General features: G+C 27.2%; 2 protein-coding genes across 2 annotated transcripts in view; one reads left to right on the top strand and one right to left on the bottom strand.

Moving 5' to 3' along the window:
- The window catches only part of LOC148234343 (discoidin domain-containing receptor 2-like), a 281,896-nt gene that overhangs the window by 219,268 nt on the left and 39,287 nt on the right, over positions 1–23,341 (bottom strand). Inside the window, exon 2 of the mRNA XM_088188028.1 lies at positions 16,610–16,644. The gene's annotated coding sequence lies outside the window, so the exon portion shown is untranslated. The remainder of the gene's footprint in view (positions 1–16,609; positions 16,645–23,341) is intronic.
- Positions 1–23,341, top strand: part of LOC148234344 (uncharacterized) — a 148,704-nt gene that overhangs the window by 93,527 nt on the left and 31,836 nt on the right. The gene's annotated exons all lie outside the window — the stretch shown is intronic.

Genomic DNA, 23,341 nt, shown 5'->3' with positions numbered 1-23,341 from the left:
CGTCCTAATTTAATTTAAATAAATAAATTATTTGATATATTCTAATTAAATGCATCAACATTTGACAAAGCATAAGTCCTAAAATCAATATCATTTTTATTGCGATTTTTTTTTTGTAAAATAATGCATTTCAAATTTGATCAAGTTTTTACTGTATAGAATTTTAAATGTAATTTCTAGGTTTGTTTAGATTTATTTAACTATTTATTATACAATAAAATAAAAATCAATAACAAATATTCAAATAAATCGTTTAGCTTAGCGTGTTAAAAAAAATTGTCTTATATTATAATACCGTTAACTTTATTTAAAATAATATGAATAACATTCCTGGGGTTAACTAAATAAATATGCACTTATATTAAAAAATAATTGTAATAAAATTGAATGTAGCTTATTTACTGGATAAATACTCCTATTTCAAAATTGACGCAGAAAAATTGCTTCAAACCGTCTCAAATTGTGCTTAATGGACTGATATCTTTATATGTGAGCTTTGATCACGCACTGAATGCTAAGCCATTTTAATTTAATCACATCACGCTGAGTGTGTGCAAATTTTACTTACAGGATATATTCCACTCGCAGTATACATTTATCAGTATAGCCCAAAGCTCCCGAGAAAAGGCATCGCTTCGCGTTCAATTATTTAAGCTTGCTGCTGCCAGAGCTTTTCGACTGTGACAAATAAATAACTCTTTCCGCGCGACGTCAATTACAAACGACTTGGAATAACTCACTCAAAGTTAATAAATCGACGAACCGTTGAGTATAATAATTGCCACATAGAGCATCTGCGATTGGTAATAAGATACACATGTACATATATATACATTAATAAATAAAAAAGAAACCAGAAAGAGACAGATTTGCATGAAAGCTTAAAAGGTAGTTCTCTTTCTCTAATGTGGTGCATATTACTCAGCCCTTGAATAAGATTTGTCACTATTTAATTAATGATGTAAAGAAACTCAATGTATTTATATAATATGGTGAACAGACTATTTCTCACATTGCAACTAGTCATACGAATATTGATCACAGTAAGATTTCTCACGTGGACTATTTTTAGCACGAACATTGGTCTCAAGGCAACTTTTTCACACAAAAATTCTTTTAATTTCTCACAAATCGATCGACTTGTAAGCAATTTTAAATAAAAGTTATTTAATTTCAAAACAGGTTTATCGCGGCTGACGAATTTTGCAAATTTTAAACACATAAAAAAACTACAATAATTATAAAATAATTTAGGATTGCTTTTTCGTTGTAGTCTGATTCATTTTCAGCTCTTTGAGATACAACAGATAACCATTTATTAAATGCTCTATAACTTAATTTAATTAAAAATATAAATAGTGTTAGTAAAGCTAAAATATTTCTTTCTAAATATTTTAACCCACAGCGAGTCAATTTTAACAAATGTACTTGATCGATGGCAGAAAGTTGTACCTCTCAATGAAGATTATTTTATAGAATAATAATGATAATTAAACTTATTATTGAAAAAATACTTTTTATTAAGAAAATGTCCTTTCTTCTATTATACATATATTGTAGCAGCTTAAAAGCATTCATTTTTTTTATTTATAAACGTACACCTTCAATCTTCTGCATGATATAAGTTAGTATCTTTATCAATACATTTTTTTAATAACAAAGAATATTCCCAGAAGCATTTACAGAATCTCTATCGTTTTTTTCATAAAAGAATAACTATTGGATTACGCTATCAAATATATACGCGCATATTTCAATATTGATTAAAAGAAAGTTGTTATTTGCAAATATAAATTAATTATTGAAGTAACGAATCGCCCCCTGGAGCGTTATGTTTCGTATAAAAAGCAGCTATTAATTCCCGTGGTTCGAAATATTATTTCATGTGAGATAGATTTTCTGCTCTTTTTAATCTTTAAATTTTAAGAGTATTGAGATACTAAATTAATAACAATAATTATTAAAATAATTCGAATTTAATCATAATGTAATCCTAAATTATTTATTTTTTGTAGTTAAGATCAAGATTCAGATAGCAACATTTAACGACTCGTGGTAATACTAATAAGTTCGTCAGATTCCTAAGCACCTTTTTATTTTGTAGTTCAGGTGTACAGCCAGGGTTGAAGAACCCTTCATTAATAATTCTTAAAGTGTAATTCCTGGCGACACCTAGGGCCGCGACAAAAGGCGGATCAAAGGGGAAACACCGCGTGTGTTTATCTTGAACTTTCGCAACCCTTACCGCAACATCTGTTCGCATGCATCAGCGAGCCCTTCTAAGTCAACCCAACCGATAAGTCCACCTAAAACGGTAACAACTTTACACGCCCTAAATCTTTAATGTACTCGTTCTCGGAAAATTCTACAAGTTTTATTACTTATTGAACTATTTTTTTGCTTACTTTATAGCTACTTTAACATGTTTACTTTTTACATTATTATGGAGAAAAGTTCCAAATACCTTTTGTGTTTTTTATATATATCAGAAAAATGTTTTTTTTTTGACAAACCCTCAATGAAGGAATTTCCGTTTTTTCTTATAATTATAATATATAATAGTATTATCTATATTATATTATTTGGGCCGGTATTTGGGCCGTTCAGAATAACTTCCGTTCTTAATTGTATACCGCTGGTATTTTTTCTATTATTTTTATCTGGCAAGCCGCTATAATACCGCCGTAATAATATTTTATGACTTTTTTATTTTCTAATATATATTATTAATAATTAATTGTATTGTTAATTTTTTGTATTTACGCATTGAGGTCACGATGGTCCTAATTTATTTTCAAAAAATTAAATTAGTATGACCTATAAGTTATACAAAATTGTGGCGCTTGTAGTTAAAACCCCAACACAAAATAATAAAAATATGGCTTAGATGAACTGAAAATATATATTTATATTTAAATAATATCTGTCGCCACTCGCTGGCATTACACATTTATACATCTACAGTTAATGTCAGATTATTTAATTGTATTTCTTATGATTTTCTTTTTTTTGTGTAATGTTTTTATATTTGTTTTAGGTTTATTGTAATAATGCAATGTATCGTTTATTTTTTTATCATGTGACTATTGATGTAACCAATTAGGTTAGGATGATCTTATTTTTTTTAAATAAATTAAACTTGCACTGCGATACATCATTTTACCCCATTTAAATCAACCTACTTCATGTACAATATATTTGATAATATCAACAATTATTGAAAAAAAATATAATATCTATTACGGTGGAAATATTTTTTGAGCTGGAACTGAAAAACTAGTAGCGTTTTTCAAATCTTGCTGCGAAATACATTTGGATTAAAAAAACTGTACAATTCAGATGATTACCCTGCAAAATGATGACATACTAAAAGGCAATATCTAAAAAAAAACTATCAGAAATCTTTCTATGGATATTTTAGCTTACGAATGTTGTTATTATAATATAGATCATATGCTTGGTAATTTATATTTGTATTTTTCAGCACCTATTTAGTTTAGCATTTGTAGGTAAACATTTGCAAAATTTTTTTACAATAGGAAGTTACGAACTTTAGTTTGATCAAATAGTATCCAGTTGATGAAATATTATCTCAAAAAATCAATTACAATATTTTCTTAGTGGAAGTTCTATACTATAAATACGTATTCTTAGCAACTTGTGATAAAGAACAAAATAAATAGTATGTATGTGCGCTAGATCAAATATACAAATATATGCTAAATTGTTTATTTTCAAGCTTTTTTAAAGCTCACTTAAATTTTGCTTTCTGGCCCGCCAAGTCTTAAATATTTCCGATCCGGCTCTTTACAAAAAAATGTTTGCCGATCCTTTATTACAGTGAGTATTTTTAAATATTATGTATTGCTTTTATAACAAGTTTCATGCTTGTTATTATAATATGAATCGCATATTCATACAATATTCGATTCGTCTGCCTCATTCGTAATGGTAAAAAATGCTTTCATATCATACCTTTGTATGAATATTAAAACACGTTTTAAATTGCTCGTGCATATAACAGAATAGACATATTGTCTATTCCGTAACCCTATTCTCGAATATATTATTATACTACTATATAATGCGACGTTGAGGGGCTTTCATGTCTTGCCTGAAATCTCATATAGTTGAGTTCACGTAACGGCTTCGCAATGTCGAGTTTCCATTCTACGATGCACATCATTAAGGTCCAACGTTAATATTTAAAACACGGCTCAGCAGGTTAAATAGAGAGACAGCTAAGTGGGTGTATTCATACGCGCACGATAATGGATAAAATTAAATTTTAATGATATGATACATACAAATTTGCGTACCCAATTATACACGAACTCTGAGATATGTATATGGTCCTGCTCCACTCTATCTCAATATGGCAGCCAACATTTTACCGACGTTTTATAATGTTACTGTACAATATAATATATATATAATATTGGAATCTCGGGATTCATCGCAATTTTCACTTATTTTCTTTCCGTATTTCAGCTGTGATGCTCCAGCCATAGTCACAGTGAGTTAAAGCTGAAATTAAAAAACATCTTAGCTGAAATATAGAAAGAAAATATGTAAAAATCGTGATGAATCCTGAGATTCCAATAATATTTATACTCGCGAACCTCTAAAAATCCATATATATATTTAATGAATTTTTGTGCGTTTAAGAAATTAGGTATATTAAAATACAGTATAATATTTAAATAGTGTCGGTAGTTAACATATTTAATTACGCCTATGAACATTTTTTACTAAGTTTTTACTATGAGATATTAGCGTTTTCGTATAAAAATATATTTAATATAACGATCATATTGTTCTAATTTAAAAGGTTAACATATGAAATATGTCTGTTGTAGAGAATTTATTTGTGATTTACGTTGAACATATTGTAAATAATACTCTTACAACAGTATCATATTTTTTTAATATATCCATAGTGGTTTTTCACATTAGAAAAAGAAAATATGAAATATATAGTTAAGTTAACATCAAATCAAATTTTATAAAATCTTATTATTCTGATAATATTTCATTTATTGCACATGTATTTAAATAAATAGCATATAAGTGATAATAAATAATAAAAAAATATTTAATAAAAACATATTTATATAAGAGAAATTATTATATTTAAAAAAAGGTTAAGCGAAACAAATCTTATAAAAAATCAGCTTTAACCGTCGGGCAAAATAGCCCTTGATTAATAACCTCTCTGAATTTAATTACATTTTTTTTTTGTGTTGCTATTTAGCGCTCATAATGATAATTGCAAATATTTATATAACGATTATCCCGGTTTTACGAGTGGTCGAACGGAAAAACGAGCAGGATGGGAAAATTATGGGTAGGAAAAGCGGCGATTTGGTCCTGTTCAAACACGATGTTCAAAGACCTCGCGTGCCGGAAAGAATTGTGCTTTTTTTTCTCTTCGCTCGGGCCGTTATATAGATGAATAAACATTATGATATTCCGAAAAGAATATCATCCTCTTCAAAGGTAGACGATTAACAAGTTGAACTAAAAATACCATAATAATGTAAGGAAGCAATCAAATGTGTTGATTTGTTTAAGATTAAATATCATTTGATTGAGAGCATTGGAAAAATCAAGCCTTGATATTAAAAATAATTTTTATTTTCAATATTATTTATAATTTAGTATTTTTTTATTTTAAATGTATTTTTGTCAAATTTTCTTGTAAAGCTTATTAAATTACAACTACCAAAAATAATAAACTTAAATTAAAATACTTTATTCTTCTTTTTTATTATACCTATCAAAAAAAAAATCTATTTTACGTAGCGGCCGGTTGTAAAACCTTTATTAGTTTTGTTACGACGCTTATTAGTTTTCATAATGGTTTTATCTTATGTTCTTGGTGTGAATAATATCTCGCTAGATAAAGTTTGTTGATGGTTATAAATAGATTTACGTTTGGGGCGTCATTAAAATATAAATAAATAATATATCTAAATAAAGTTTGCTACTTATCTTTATATATTCTAACAATCTAACAATATTATTTTATATTGATAGTTGATGTTTTAAATTTATTAGTTTTTATTAATAATTATTTTTTTACGATTATATACTCACATAAATATAAATATAATACCTTCATATAATATTGTATATATCGCAAATTTACATTCGCGAGCATAAACATAATTTATGCACGGGCACGAAATTTCTCAGACGCGCTTAACAGGGCGCTTTTATGTTATGTAAAAATATATTATATTTATAGTTAAATTAATAAATAACACACTTTTATTACGGCGCCACATTAAAAAAACAGCATAAATAACAATATAAGTGTGCTATATTGGATGTAAACGTATATAGGTTGTAGTTAATTTTAAATTATGATAATGGTATAAATATAATTAAGAAAATGTACCCGTATCAACATAAAATGTGGATACCTGATAAGTTTTTGTCCAAATTTTATCAATTTTAAAAGATGACAAATTAAGTACCGTTTTTATAATTCAAGTCAAGAAGTAAATATATCGTTATTCGTTCGTATCTTTTACGCTATTATGGCCTCTTTGCTTAAAATGATATTTTAACTAATAATTTATTTGGTAAAAAATAAATAACTTTCCGGTTCATTCAATTTATTTTAAATTTTACCATTGTTATACATAGAAGCAACCTGTTTAATCACAATGATCCCTATTTAATTTAATTAAATAAATAGAGTTATTTTTGCGATATATTTTTTTATTGCTGACTTTCTAAAAAAAGCTTAACTTTACTTGAAAATCACTTCGATACTGTGTGATTTATTTACATTTAACCAACCATTAACCTTTTATCGCCCTGGATAACATTTTTTACACGTTTGAGCTTTCCCACAGAATTATATGGCGCACACCTGCAAATGCAATTAAACGCTGTACGCTGAATACCGACAATGGAGTACATGGAAACAAGCGATACCCAACACAGTATGTACATAATTATCACTATATATACCTACGTATGTGTATACTGTCAGACCCGGATTCATACCTTTTGAAAAATAAAAATATAGTATACATAGAGTATGAGAGTATGTATTTAACTTTTATCTTTTAGTTTGAATTGAGAGCATAATCAAATAAAATCTTGTGCTATATCTTTAATTATTATTTATGTCTATATTTCATTATTAATATTGTTTATAATCTGAGCTAAGTAAAATATTAAACCTAAGATAAACCAATAAAATATTTATTAATTTAATATAATAAATATATTTTAATTGTTTCTCTATCTAGAAAAAATATAGTTTTTAATGCTGTTAGTATTTTTAATACAAAATATTACAAAAAAAAAAAATTACACACTGTTGTAACAATTAAGAAATTAATTACTTGCGAAGTTGAAATGGATCTGAATAAAACAGATTCGATACTTAATTATGGATTCTAAGCTATGGATAATTATTCAATATAGCTGCAAGTATAATAGCTTACACCATTCGGAACACTGCTGCATAAATGATGAGGATAATTAACAAGTATTTTTAACAGTGCGGGTTGTATATTGGTTCTAGTATACGATTCATTGAATTTATTATAAGCAACAATTTGAGTATGGAAATGCCGTTTGGATATTGTATTGTCAAAATAGGCTGAAGCAAATTGACAGTTGACAGTCAAAATACGTAGATTAATGGAACCTCTATTTCTGTGTATAATTTATTCACTATGGAAAATATCATATATAACGTGTAATAAAATACATATTGCTTTAGTGTAGTAAAACTAATTGCTTATTTAGTTTTTGCTTTCTTAATTTATATGAAAGATAGATTTTTTCTCTTAGTTAAAAATAAGTTTTTCGTGGTTTTTATACTTTATTAGATAAATTTTAATATTATATTGTTGATTAGTGCTATTTAGCACAAATACAAGCATTTTCTTAAATTAAAATATATTAATATCTGTAAAGTAAAACGTCACACATAACACATATTGATTACCTTAAAAATCATACATTTTCATTTTAATTAGTATATCACAAGGTTGAATTAATTTATTAATAATTTAACTATGTAATTGCTATTGTGGTTTATTAATTTATATAACAGCTGTAGACGGATAAATGCAATTAAAAATATAAAAATACTTTAGTGGATCTTATAAAAATATAACATAAATTTGTAAAGCTTAAAATCAAATAATAAAACAATTAACAGGTATAAAAAATCTTTTATGATAAAACATATACATAACCATTAAGTTTAACTATAAAATAAAATTTAAAGAGCAATTATTACTAACTACCTTAAAGCGTAAATTATTTTTCAAATACATGAGCCCAATTATAAGATATAATCTGTAAAAAAAATAAAAATTTTATAAATAAAATATTTTTCACTTGTATTAGAGATGCTGCTATCAGGCGGTGGAGTAAAATTGACAAGTCATGGAAGTCAGAGTGTTTTTACTGGCGTGTCAAGTTATATTATTGTCGACTGTGATTTCAGTAGACTGGGATTTTTGTGATACTGATGTTTCTAGTACATATGCGATCTTCTATCACATATTTTATATTGATCTATTTTATATGTAATATCTACTAAAAAAAGGCTATTTGACATACCTCCGAAATGTGTTCAAGCTTAAGAGAAACAGTTTAGATGGCCATATCGGCGAAGATCAATAAACATGTACGCATGGTAAAATGTATTTTCCTTTTCTTTTGGTGGTGCTTTAGAATCTAAAGTTTAGATGATCGATATAAAATATTTTCAATTATTTAGTCACTATGTGAGGCTGTACTTTCGATATGAGCTCATCTTTCTTTTTCTTTGTTTAAAACATTCGTTGAAATGACCTCTAAATCATAACAAATTGTGCTTAAAACTGTTACTAAAATATTATTCTTACGACAATTAAACATGAATTAAATTAAATACATGTACGTTACAACAAATTTGGTAATCAAAAAAGCTCTTAAAAACACAATGCATATAAGCTTTTAATCACTAATGTTATTCTTTTTTGATTATAATGTCTTAAATATTCGTCTAAAAAATATATTTTGCTCTATTTTTGTCAGAATCGTGTTAGTGTGTTAAACACCATGCGAGACTAAAAACATCATTAAAATTAAATATCTTTGTTTTATGTTATTATTTGTGCATTTGTTTGCGCCAAAGCAATGTTTCCAAAGCTGAAATGTAAAAATTCAAAAATGCTTTAGTAACACCAGACTCACAATCAATAAATTGTACATTTGCTAAATATTAAATTTAATAGATTACAACAAATCTTAAAAAAAACGATGTTTTATTATCCGTTATTAACATTAAAAAAATGCTAATGAATAAACCTTAAAATTTAAGTGATGCTACAATTTTATTTAAATAACTTGTAAGATATGTATATGTATACTAAAGCTGGATATTATGGTATCAAATATGTTCTAACCAATTAGAGTTTAGCTTTTGCTTGGAATATGTTGTGTTTATGTGAGCTCTGTTTAGCAAAATTCATACGTTACGATAAACTGTGGATATAAGTGTTTCTTCAGTCGTCGACATAAGAACAAAAAGGAAAACGCCTAGAATAATGAAAGAGGAATAAAGCCTGTGTTTCATCTTAGATAAAAGTGATTGTTTTTTTCAATAGCCATGTTTCAGCATAGTTGGAAACAAAATAAAAATATCAGAAATTCGACTCTATGATACTCATAGCAAAGCTAATAATATAAAACATTTCGTTGTAAGCATTTGTATTTTTTGCTACATTTTAATAATGTATAAATGTTTAAATTTAGCTATAAGAATAAAGTAGTTACATATGTAATTTTTAACGTTATTTTACTACGCCGCGTTTCAATCTTATCTCGGTTGGAAAAGTTGGTAACATTTACCAAGTAGGTGAATTCAAATCAGTTTGAGGCACCCCCACGTTGCCTTTACCCTCGGCATCCGCTCCCTATTCGGATACTAACCCAAAGAAACAAAGTTATCCCAGATCACCCGAAACAAAGTTACGCATCCCAACACATAGAGAGGTGTCCCGTGAAAATCACGGGAACGATTTCAAGGAGATACTCGTAGTTTTGGTTACAATTAATCTCATGATCATATTTAGTTTTAATTAAATTAAATATTTGGGATATTTAAATATTACACACGAAATTGTATTGATTTGTTTCTACAATCAAACTTTGGCTGTTGATACATGAATAAGTATGTATATGACTTGGTACATATCCGGACTCTATATTCTTTAATTAAAATAAAATTAAGCCCCAAAATAAAACATATAGTATTTATTATGTTATAATATATTATTATTATGTTTTGTATTATTATACATCACAATAAATTTTAGTTGATTTTTAATTCAAAATTTATTGTAATATTTCGGTATTAAATTTTTTCCTTCAAAATTAAATTTTTTTTCTACACACGAAAATGCAATGAAATAGAATTTATATACGAATAATAGACGAAAGATATAAAACGAAGACGATATATGTATTTTAACTAAAACAATGCTAAAAAAACAGTGTTGAGAAAAATCTCTATATAATTATTTTTTTATTATTTGATTTTTTTTCTGTATTTCCTTAACTATGAATAATAATATCAATCATATAGCTTTCACAATATTTTTGTATGACCTTTTCCTACATTTAGGGCGTAATCTCGGCTATATCTTGTCGGATGTTGGTTTTTAGGTGCTCAAACTTTTCGGGTTTATCGACGTAGACACAACCCTTTTACGTTCCAAAAATAATCGGTTATCATGCGCCTATAGTGTTCACTATTAACTGTTACAGTTTGACCTTCATCGTTTTAAAATAAGTAAGACACATAGACGCTGCCTGAATATAATGCGCACCAAACAGTCACTGTTTTGAACATGTAATGGTCTATCCTGAATCCAGAAAAGTGCAAATGTGCCTCATCTGAGAATAATATTGTCTTTGAAAATTCAGCAGCAACTTTCTGCTGCTCTAACACCTAATCTACGTAAATTCTTTGCGGTCTATGGTCTCGGGGCTTCAGTTCTTTATGTCGTTCAAAAAAACAATTTTAATGCGTTGTTAAAAACTATTCATTTGACACTTTAAAAACGCGTGATTATTGACAGCTGTCTGATTTACAGTGCTGTTAACATAGGAAACTCGAATTAAAGCAACCTGTAGAACAAAGCATATTTTAACATATTATTTATAAATATTTGTTTTAGATTGCTCGCGTTTGTCACCTTTTTATTATATAAATTTCAGATGCGTATATTTCGTAAATGCCCATTTATTTTATTTATATAGATTATAATTTACTGCTTTAATAACCTATTATTTTTACAAGATCACAACATGGCAAATCCTGAATACACGCATAAATGAAATGGCTAAATTTGGTCAAGAATTTATTAAAAAAATCATTTTACCTGTCTCATATAAAAATTGTATTAGTGTAATCTAAATATTAAAATACCACTAAAACACTGATATAAAGTTTGAAGTGCACAAAGTCGTGTCCCAAAATTCAATAAGCTAAGAAATATTTTTATCGTTCGAAAAAAGTTATTTTCACACTTCTGTCTTTTCCGAAATAAATTTATCAGAAACAGAAACTTAAAAACAACGTATACAAATTATTTTTTAAGCATTATAAACAAATATTAGATTTTGCTGTAATCACTATCGTCAGATGCTTTTTTCATGTTAACAAAATCCATAGTTAAACAAAAATGACCTGCTTGAATAGGTACTAACTAAAGTTCCTTTTAAGTCTACGCTTTGAACGAAACTCTAAATAAATATATTGTTATTACCGTATCTTTCGTCGTAATAAAGTTTTACTTCACGTTCCGAGCGCCCCTCAGGTATTCGCACCCTTGACAAATGTCCCTTTGTTAATGCCTTTCTACGGCCCAAACTATGTAAAAAAATTAAATCTTTAAATATAATAACGTGCGAATTAACTAGCATTACCAAATAATCGTACTAAATTTGCAAATTATACATTTAGCTTAAGCCAATTTTAATTTTATATATTTATAGATTTCAAATGAATTTCGGCACACTTAGCTAGCCCTTAGTGAGACTTATAAATTATATATAAGGTTTTTTATATTGACAACCGTCCACCAAAAATATTATAATGACGATAAGTGGCTGTATAATTAAATTAAAAATGAAAAAGTTATATTTACCTCTCCCTTTCGCATAGCTTTAGATTTATTACACGAAGGAGAATGGGAAATGGAAAACGGTCCTGCTATTAAAATCCCTTTTAATCGATCGCCATGAAGCAAAAATGTATGTTTAAAAGTGCATATTTCACATTTGAAAAAGAATCATATATATTTATACATATATGCGATAAAGAAACATATATCGTTATCAACTATTCATAGTGTAATTATTATAGGAACTATCTATAAAATATTAACTTAGCTTAACCTTTCTAAGGTAGTTACAAAATCTCTTGACCCTATAATGACTTTTAGAAAGCATTTGACAAAGTTTTTTATGAGTTACTTATGTCACCACCTTCAGTATGTGAACTATGGCAACCATTTATTTTAGAGTACTACAAGGATCCAATCTGGGTCCTTGTCGTACTTTTCGATCTTTATTAATGACATAAATGCGAAAAAATATTAACATTGATTATTCATTATTTGCCGTAGACTTAAAACTGCTTGAAAATGTTCTCACAAAATCATATTTATTCTCTTGACAGAAAGCCCTGGAGTTGCTGTGGAGGTGATCGATCGCTAAGTGTCACGTTGTCACATTTTCCAGATCCTTTTTGATGGATTTTGACGAAAAAACCTTAACATCTGAATTCTAATTATTTCTTAAAACATTCTACAATAGTTATTCAGAGAAAAACAATCCACTGAGACTGCATTACAAGTGGTGATAAATGATTGGTTGATGGCCAAGGATACTAACAAAGTCATTGAAACAGTATTCTTAGATTTCAAGAGAGCTATCGGAACAATAGACAAAGAATAATGTTGAAAAAATTGGAGAAATTAGAGAAATTAATATCTCAATGTGTACCACAAGGGTATAAATTAGGACCTTTGCTATTTCACTCATTGTGCAACAATATTATATATGTTTAATAAATCAGATAAAATTACAAAACAGGACAATGAGAGTAGTTTTAAATAAAAATAGATTTACTAGTTGTATAAGTATATTTGATAGATTGGAATGATTAAATGTTTAATAAATATTGAAGATAAATATTTTAGTATTTATATACAATATAAATTATAAAATAAAAGTATTTAATTATAAAGAATGATGTGCATAGATTTATTACTAGAAATAGATACAATTTAAAGATAGGTATAAAAAACGAGTACGGCCAGGGGAATTATATACGGAGATGTAAATTTTAATATTAATATTCCTAGTATAAATAAAACTGTAACGGATTTCCTAAATGGAAAAAAAAAACACCTTTGTGTATAAATAAATAAAATATATAATTTTTTTATTTTCTGTTAATGTTATATTTTAGATGTATGTATATTTAGTTAAAGATTGTTTGGTGTAAGAATTAGCTATTAAGCTAAATAAATTAATAAAATAATTATTAAATATTAGCAAGCTATGTAGAGCCCCTTGCATAATACAGAGACACCATTACTTTTCCACTTGTATTATATATTTAACATCGTTGAAAATCATTGGTTTCGTTATGTGTTTTATGGCATTCTACCCCCATCCATTGCTGTGCTCATAAGGTAGACATGCCATTGATTCGCTTCATACATACATACGTATATAGTCATAAAACACACGGACGTTCAGACAACGCGGACTGGGATCGAAGTATGCAAAATTCAATTTCCATGATCCGATTGAGTGTATGCGGTAGTCACTTTTTGTATAAAATTCTATCGGCAGTTAAAATAAATTTTAATATATTTTAAAAAAAACCTTGCGGTTTAAAATTATTCATATGCTTGAATACAATGGGTTTCATCTCACATCTGAATATGATGAATACAGAAATTATGTGTTTAGTATACATGTATATATCCTATACATCATAAGCACATGAGTGTGAGAGAACATTTTTAATTAAAATGTAGAAAATTAATATAGTTGTACATTGTACAAAGTGTATGTGCTCTTTTAAATATTAGGACGATGTCTGTTTCTTTGATGTAATAAGTTTTCTAACAGGTACCATGTAAGCAAAAAATATGCGGCGGGATGGTGTATGTGTAATCAAAAATATGTATTTTCCTTCAAATATTTTGCCTCATAGTGTTAAGGAACTACTAGTTCATATATGAAATATGAATCTATTAGTAAATTTTATAGTAAGTCATATTAACCAAGCAATGACATTAGACACGTATTTATTTTATTTTTAGCATTGTGTTACAAATAGGTTAATTTGATCGAAATCTAGCTACTAGTCATATAATTGTTTTAAAAATATAAACTTACAGTCAATAGATCTATCCAGATTATAATTATATAATAATCACTAATTCCAATTTAAATTGAAAAACACTAAGATGCATATATGATTTAGACCTATTATTTTCAGGTATTACAAACCGACGTATACCGCTGATCTATCGTGTTGGTTATACATTATAAATGTGTGTAACGAATCTTCTTATCTCATCCACTCCACGAGAGCTTTTCCTGTTTTAATACGTAAATATCCTTTGAATGTTGTTTTAGGATGAGTTTCCTACGGAGGTAGAGAGCGAGAAAGGGGTTATGATTAAATTATTAAGCAGTCATTACTCATCGTGGCTGAGATTTGATTAGATTTTGAAACAAATTACTCGAAGCTATTTGCCAGCAAGGACCCAACCTATTCTTGGATGTTCGGTCATAAGCTAGCCATATCGGAACGGTCGCGTCCTAGTCTGATAAAATCGATATTTTAATATTTGCCGATAAAAATATTAATTTTATAAATTTAATTTGAATAAATATGATAATCGTTGTATAACCAAAAAAATATTAAAAGTTTCTGACTATTTAATATATTTCTTTATTTAATTTAAACATAACATTGCCTTCTCGAATAAACAATGTGGTGAAAACCAGTTACTCACTTAGTATCCAGTTGTTTTCAGAAGCACTAAAAATTATTACTTAATGTTTAACCCTTTATTTATACAAACTATTCGCTATTAGCTATAATTTTGTTTAAATATGACATTGAGCGATCTGGAAAAAAATTGATTTGGCAAGGTTCGAAACATACCCTTGTGAGGTCAAAAAACACTTAAAATCTTTTGCTGGTGAATTGGCGATTGATGTTACATACAATGTGCTCAATAATTCTATAACTTGTTCTTGCCAAAGAGTGATAGATTAAAATAAATATATTTTTTTGCGACACATTTCTTTGGATGTAATAATTAAAGATAAAAAAGAATAGTTTGAAAATACAAAATTTAATCTTAGCTCGCGGGCCAGATTAAAATAGATAATGGGCCGGATTTGCCCCGCGGGCCGTAGTTTGCAGATTCCTAAACTACAGTGGTTCATTTAAAAATATTTGTATATAAAATACACATATATGTAAAAATATACCTTGAATTTATAGCCGTCATTTGATGCTATTGTAACATTAAAGCTTGAAAAACTTAAGTTTTATTACTTTTTATGAATACAGATAACAATTATTCAAAATAAATATTTATTTGTATTGAACGCATTAATAAAATTTGTCTAAAACAGTGCTCCTTGAACTTTTCATATCTCTACAGAAAATTAACTTACGCCCCACGTCTCTTATGAATCTGGTTAAGTTGAGTATTCCCTAATTTTTTTTTTATAGATATTGATAAAAAAATATCTACCGACATACGAAAAATTATTTAGTATTAAAAAATGTGACGTTTTTAATTTCTAATTCTTTGTTTTCTAAAAAATATTTATAGTTTTTAAATAGTTTTTTAATAAATCTTTTTAAAAGACAACTATTATATTAAGGTTTAAAAAAGTATGTATAAGTAGATATGTTTTCGACAAACGTTATAAATGATCAATAGGTACTTGCTGTCATACAGTGGAACAACGTTACAACGTCATATTTTACGTTATTCTACAATTGAAAATGTTCATTCTTGATAAAAATCCAATATCGTGCTATATAGATACTAGTTATAAAATATTTTAAGAATCCAAAAATGAACGTATGTAAATCTGTAAATTAATTTTTCACCTCCTTTAAAGTTGACTATTAATAGATATATTTAAGACTTAACATTATTAGCGTCGCATATTAAATTATTATTAAATTAGCAGAGATATTTAAATTCATGTTTATATCAAGATATATTTGTATCGTGTTTTTTTACGCTCAGTATTTTTAAAATTTAAATTCATTAAAAAACTGTATGTATAAAAAATTTACTTGCTCTTTATTTGCTACAAATTGATAATATACGTTAAAAAATAATAATATTTTGAATATAATAATATTATTAAAATAAATTTAAATATTAAAGTTAATTATGTACAATAAATAAAATTTATTTATAAAAGCAATAATAATAAAAGTGCTTTAATATAGCTACTCTCTGACAATTCTTAAAAAGGGGTATAATTTTTTGCAAGAAATTAATATTATTAAAATCCTCACCTTTAATCGATTGTAATCAATAATCTGCAGGAAATCTGAAAAATAAATAGTTTTTTTAAAAGAAACATATATAAATAAATGTTTTTAATTATCCATATTTTTTTATAAATCATTTTAAAATATTGGTACATTAAAAGTGTTATTTGACAAATAGCAAGTAAGATATTGTTGCCTAATAAATTCGTAGCTAGCTTGTTTTTAGCTTATGTAAATATTAGTTTTTACGAATAACTTTGAAACTAAACTTTGGTTGCTACAAAAATTCAATAAAACAAAAGTAAGTCGTTTTTTAATTATTAATATTGTTAATATACACAGGGCCGGCTCGTCGCGTTTACAACGTTTTTGGCACACATAGGTGCAGTAAAATAAAATATATTTCGAAAAATATGTAATAAAAAAATCGAATATTTTATATAATTCTCTCATAATACATACATCACATGTCTGCAATAAAGTCTTAAATTATTCATTAGATAAGACAGAAATATTGTCGAGAAATCGGGGATAATAAACAAAATACAAACGCAAAATTCTCACTAAAGCTACCAAAAACAAAATTTTGGACATGGTGGAACATGTTTTGTATTTTTCTATAAAAAAAGACTACTCCAGATGAAAGTAATTACAAAAAAAATGTTGATTATTGTGCAATATGTGCACATTGAAAGAGCATTTTTTATTAGATGTTTTTTTCATTCTTCAAATCTATAGTTATTGTTGATGATGTAAAAGAAGCAATTGCAATTGTAAGAAAAATTCCACCATTCGAACTATTTATAATTCTTATTAGGATCGACATAAAAATTATAAATTTTCAGTGTAAATTAACGGGAAAATTTTTAAGTAATAGTAGATAGGAAAACGATATAAACGCCATGAGTGCTTTAAAGACATATTTGAAAGGCTTATTCTGTTTCAAAATTAGTTGTTAAATTGGAGAAAGATTTACATGTTTATTTAATTACAATAAATTATTGTAGGTTTGAATTAATTTTTTGATTGGGAGTCTGGAACAAAGTGCTTACAGAAACTAATTTCACAAGTAAATTTTTACAATCTGAAAACTGCAATGCAAAAAATCAACTTCTCAAGAGAAATTGTTTCAATTAAAAAGGGTTTCAAATATTTTACTTTAAAACCTTTTGAACTTTAGTTTAAGCTTAAGCACAAATAAAGAATGGACAAATAAAAAATTTAAATTATTAGAAAAATATTCAGTTTTAAAGAAAAAAAGTACTTATACTTGGAATTACTATCTCGCAAAATTTATACACCCGAATCAATTCTTAAATGGATTTTCAACTATAATCTCGAAGAATTATTTCTAAATGTATTAATCGCACTAGAAATACTAATGACTTTGCTCGTTTTATTTGCCTAAGAGAAGATAACTTTTTAAAAATTAAAAGTTATTTAGAACTATTTGTAATCGAGCATGAATCAAGAAAAAATAAAATGTTTAGCAAAAGTTTACATAAAAAAAGAAATTGATCAATTTTTCAATAATGAAATTTTGGGGACGAATTTTGCTAAAATAAAAGCCAGACAAATTAATTTTACTAAAAGTTTTTGATTTTCGATTTAGTTTTTAATTTTACAGTTTTTTTTTAATTTTAATTTTTTCTTTTTGTATTATATTCTTTATTTTTTGTTATTAATTTTTTTAGGCACCACATGTGCCCTGCACATAGACGCAAAAATGTACGAGATGGCCCTGATTATACGGTTTTATTGGTTTTATCATTGATTAAAAACAACGCGTTTTAGAAAAATCTTAATTTAAATTCATACGTGTCACAATAAAAAACAATTAAATATATCACTACAATAACAAAAATGATGAAAAAAAAGTTAAAAAATACTATTAATTTTAATGTACATATTTTTACAGTGTATAGTTAAAGGGGTTTTTTTTAACATAATCGCAAGTTATGAAAGTAAATGTTTTTTTATAATGCGTAACAATAACAATATTGGCGCCATTAAATTGCCATTAAAAAGTTAGTTAAAATCTGTGTCAATAAAATTATTCAAAGTACATTGAACAATTCGATATTAAACAATACTCCTCAGGGGGTCGTCACACGGGTATTAATACCCGATACAACCCCCAACCGAGACTCTAACAATTTGCTCGCAAAATTGCGCTTCAGCACCCGCACCATCCAAATCCAAAGCACGTTTTCAATCGTGTTATGCTCACAGACCGTGAATAATATAATGATGGATGTGAAGATGAAACGACGAAAGCTCTAAGATCGTGACCCTTTGTTCAGTCACAGCCACCAACTTGTTGAATCTCGCAATGCCGCCCTGTGAATCGGGACAGTATAAGCGAACAGAAATGCTATCGTTGAAATTGATTATCGTGTAACAAGTATATAAACTGTCAGATTGATAAACCATTAAGTTAGAAACTTGAAACGGTTGATAAGTCAAATTAATTATGTTTAGTTTCTGTCCATATGCTGGTAGAATTTTGGCTTATCGAATCTCGAAGCAAAATATTGTATATGGTATACTTTATACTTGGCAAGCGTATTTTATTACCTGCGTAATAAGCTGTTCATATAATACATTTTAAATTTTACTTCTAAACCAGTTATGTCAGTATTTTTATAAATAGGAATGCCATTACTATGATATATAGATTGAAAAGGAGCAAACGTGAGCAAACTTACCATTATCGAGAGTTAATTATTGTGAGAAACAACCTAGCTTTGCTCTTTGTATCGTGTGTATACACCTAATATAATCAGATGCTTAAAATTTAGATTATTTGTAGGCTAATCTGTCGTGTCAAACAATTTCTAGCTTTAATAATCCTGTAATTTTTTCATATTGAAATCAGGAAAAATGTGTTCATTCAGCACGTTAAATTGATTACATTTATAAAAAGGGTGCATTGATTTATAACATTGTTTTTAATTTATATTTATTTATTAATTTTATAAACTCGAATAATTTTGTATATTGCTAAATAAATTATCAATATATTAGATATAGTAACTGAAATCTAAACTTTTCTTTTAACATCACGTGCCAACCAATTCTTGATAAAAATATATCAGGAATTTAATTATCACTATACGCGCAATTTGGTATTGAATGACAAATTCCAGTTGCAAATTCCAAAATTATTCCTATGCATCTGTTCGTTCTCTCACGAGAACCTTGTACCAATTTGCATTTTGATGATTACATATGAAAATTGCAATGGGATTCCAATGCAAAAATCGCAGTACTATGCCAATATTAATGCACAGGTATACAATTAACATGTTATTGGTTTCATTTATCATTTAAAGTATAAATTTACACTCCACGTAGACTTAAAATTATGTAAAAAATTTAATTGAATGGGTAAAGTATTTAAAATATTATACATGGGTAGTTAGATAAACGACGAAATAGACTCCGAAGAAAAATCCGCATTAAAATTACAAGTGATCTTACAAACAACCACTTAGATCTAATTAAATATAATTATTCGTAGAGTTTGCAATGTGGCTTTATAGGCGTAAGTTAAAAATTCCATAGACTAAAAAAAACTAATTCACGAATACTAGGACGCGATTGGAAACTTCTTTTACGTGTTAGTTAAATTTAAGCTTGGAGTCCAGGTGAAAGTCTAGATATTTAACGCTCGTTGTTGCGGTTATGTCAGTTTCATAAAGCAAACTTTATTAAAAATCACTTTAAAAAAAATATTTTGCAGCTCTACTTCAAAATATTAACATTAAGCTTTATATTAGTTTAAATATTATATTATAAATTTTTGTAATAAATTGTTAACGTTAAAAAGATGCATGTTTTTTTTATTATTATTGTTCGACAACATCACAAAAGCGTGTATATAGTTAAGAATTATCGTAAAAGGACAAAGCTTCAAAGAGCTGAATAAATAGGCGGATAATATAGTTCTTTCACGAGAAACCTGAGTTGTTTCTTCAGAAAATAATCATCCTATTGTATCAGGTTTCTTTGTGCTATTGTGTTGGCGGGTTAATTTCCGATTTTGCTTACATTTCCTTATGGTTATTATTTTGAAGGTATATATTTTTCGCGTGCTATTTAATCTATTAGGCGTGGGCATTTCATTCAACTGATAATACGATACGCGTTTAAACTGATTTAATGCAACAATTACTAGCCATAAATATGTATTATATTTCATAATTAAGTAGACATCGTATATAAGAATTATAAAAAGGCATTCGACAGAATTTATAATTGTTAATTTGTAAAAGAATTGTTGCACATCAGATGCTTGGAATATTTAACCCGGTTATTCTCAAGATTTGTAACATATGGCGACTGATTGTGTAAGGAATACAGTTACAAATTAAAGTCATTTTCTGTATGCAGATTACTAAAAAAATACATTTAGTGTCTTACTGTGTCATTTTATCGCTTTCTTTCGTAATCAGATTAGTCCTACGACCTTGGTAGAAACATTCTGGCTAAAAACCTTTTACTTGAGATCTCTAAATCGCTTTTGAAAAAAAAGTGGAAGTTCTCTTTACTATAATTTAGAATCCCTGAATAAACAAACCTTTCCTTATAATCATAAAAGTTCTTATTAGGTTTATGAGATATCTTTATAAGAAGATCCAGTTTATATCGTTATATTTTATTATTATACATTTTTTCTCTCTTTCTTACTATGTATTTTATTTTTTGTTAATTGTAATAACACATTTTTTTGTTATACTAGTTTGACGCATTGTGATAATCTGATAGGTCTTAATGATCTTAACTTAAATCTAATAAATAAATAAACAACAAAAAATATACATTTGTCAGAAGACAAAAAAAGTTTATATTTTTACGCCTTTTTATTTTTATTATCTATAATTATTAAATTACACTTTAAATTAGTAAATAAATTGAAACAGTGATATTAAACACTTTATAAGAGTTGTGAAATATGTGTAAGATAAAAAACCAGAGAGAATAAAATGAAGTACAAGATGGAAAGATTATAGAATTTTACGTTGACTTATGATGTTCTACTTTTTTTTTGTTTTTAATTTTATATTAAGTATATTGTATTGGTATTGTATTTTATTTAATATACTAATATAACATATTTACTTTTGACCACTTATTTTTTGCCAGTTAAATTATATATAATAAGTAAGAAAAATTCTCTCACATGAATTTATACTGCCGCCAATCTTAAAGGCATACAAATATTTATTTCCTGCGTTTGTTATTTTGACTTTTCTATAAAAATATAAAAGATATTTTAGCCTCTTAACTCATATTATTTTAATAATATTAGCATATTCGTTTTCTTTATTCAATGATTTCAGAATAAATAAAAACTTATATTGTCGACAAATTAATTAAAAGGAACTTGTCTTTAGATTAAACTAATAATAATCGGTTACAACACTATGTTTGAATCATAATAAAATATTTTTTTATGAATCAAATGGCAAAGAATAGTTTTGCGGAAGCCTAATCAAAACAATCATAAACGATCACGCCCACTGTTTGGGATAGTAGTCACGGACATCACGATTTCAGTGCAAATATAATAACATGACACATTAGTCATATTAGTTGCACTAAATTCGTAAATGATTAATCTCTAGAATCATAGTCAACTGTTGTTTGTTAATATCAACCGGAACAAAACACTTTTTATCATAACAAAACTGACCTACTTTTTTGCATTTAAAAGCTGTTCATTTTGTAGAAAACTGACATAAAAGCATCAGTCGCCTCAAGTAGCGTTCAGTAGTTGCCAACAAGCTGACAAGAGAAGTGCCAGAGATTATTAGCAAAAAATACTAAAATTTACCTAAAAATTTCTGTTATACTTTGACTACAATCATGAGCTCTATTAAAACCATTGTAAAGAAATTGTCAAAATATTTTTGCTACATAATAATTGCGCTTATTCCGGTTGCCATTATTATGCTCGCTACTTATAATCGAGCCAGTGTTCCTGAAAAACCAAGAGATCAACGTAAGTACGAAAACATATATATTGTACTTAATACCATTAAATTAAATTTGTTTTATTTTGTTTTAACACAGCCGTTGATCTGTTAGATACGACGCGTCTATTTCCTTCTTGGTATGTTGAAATTCTCAAAGAAGAAAAGTCTTGTCAAGAAAAATGTATCGCGGAATTTGACTCAGATGCAAATGATACTCTCAAAAAAGAAAGTTATTGTAGAGAAAAATGTATCAAGAAAACGAACTATCTTATGGAATTGGACCCAAATGTTACTCTTAAAAAAGAAAGTTATTGTAACGACAAATGTACCACGGATTCAGAGCTTATCACAGAATTTGATGCAATAGCAGCTCTCGAAGAAAAAACATTTTGTGAAGAAAAATGTACAACGGATTCGAAGTATCTTACGGGCTCAGACGCAAATATAATTCTCCAAGAAGAAAGTGATAGTGAAGACAAATTTACGACGGAGTCAAAAAATCTTACTGACCAAGTTGCAGATTATGAACAATAACTATTTGAAAATAAAATTCTGATGAATACAAATCTATCAAGAATTTATAGTATGTTAGGGTACGCTCGAGATAAGGATTTCGGTTTGTTATTGTGTGCGTGAACTGTGTGGCTCAAAACAATTTCACTCAGAATATTTGATTTTTTTATTTTAAAAGAAAATATATGTTTATTTAACATACATAGATCTGAGCTAAGTTGGAAATTTCAACATACAATTAAAAATATATTATATAATCAAA

Source organism: Plectrocnemia conspersa, unplaced genomic scaffold (genome assembly GCF_051122295.1).
Source record: "Plectrocnemia conspersa isolate PC_06_02 unplaced genomic scaffold, ASM5112229v1 ptg000006l, whole genome shotgun sequence".
NCBI lineage: Eukaryota > Metazoa > Arthropoda > Insecta > Trichoptera > Polycentropodidae > Plectrocnemia > Plectrocnemia conspersa.
This window is presented reverse-complemented; position numbering and strand designations above follow the sequence as displayed.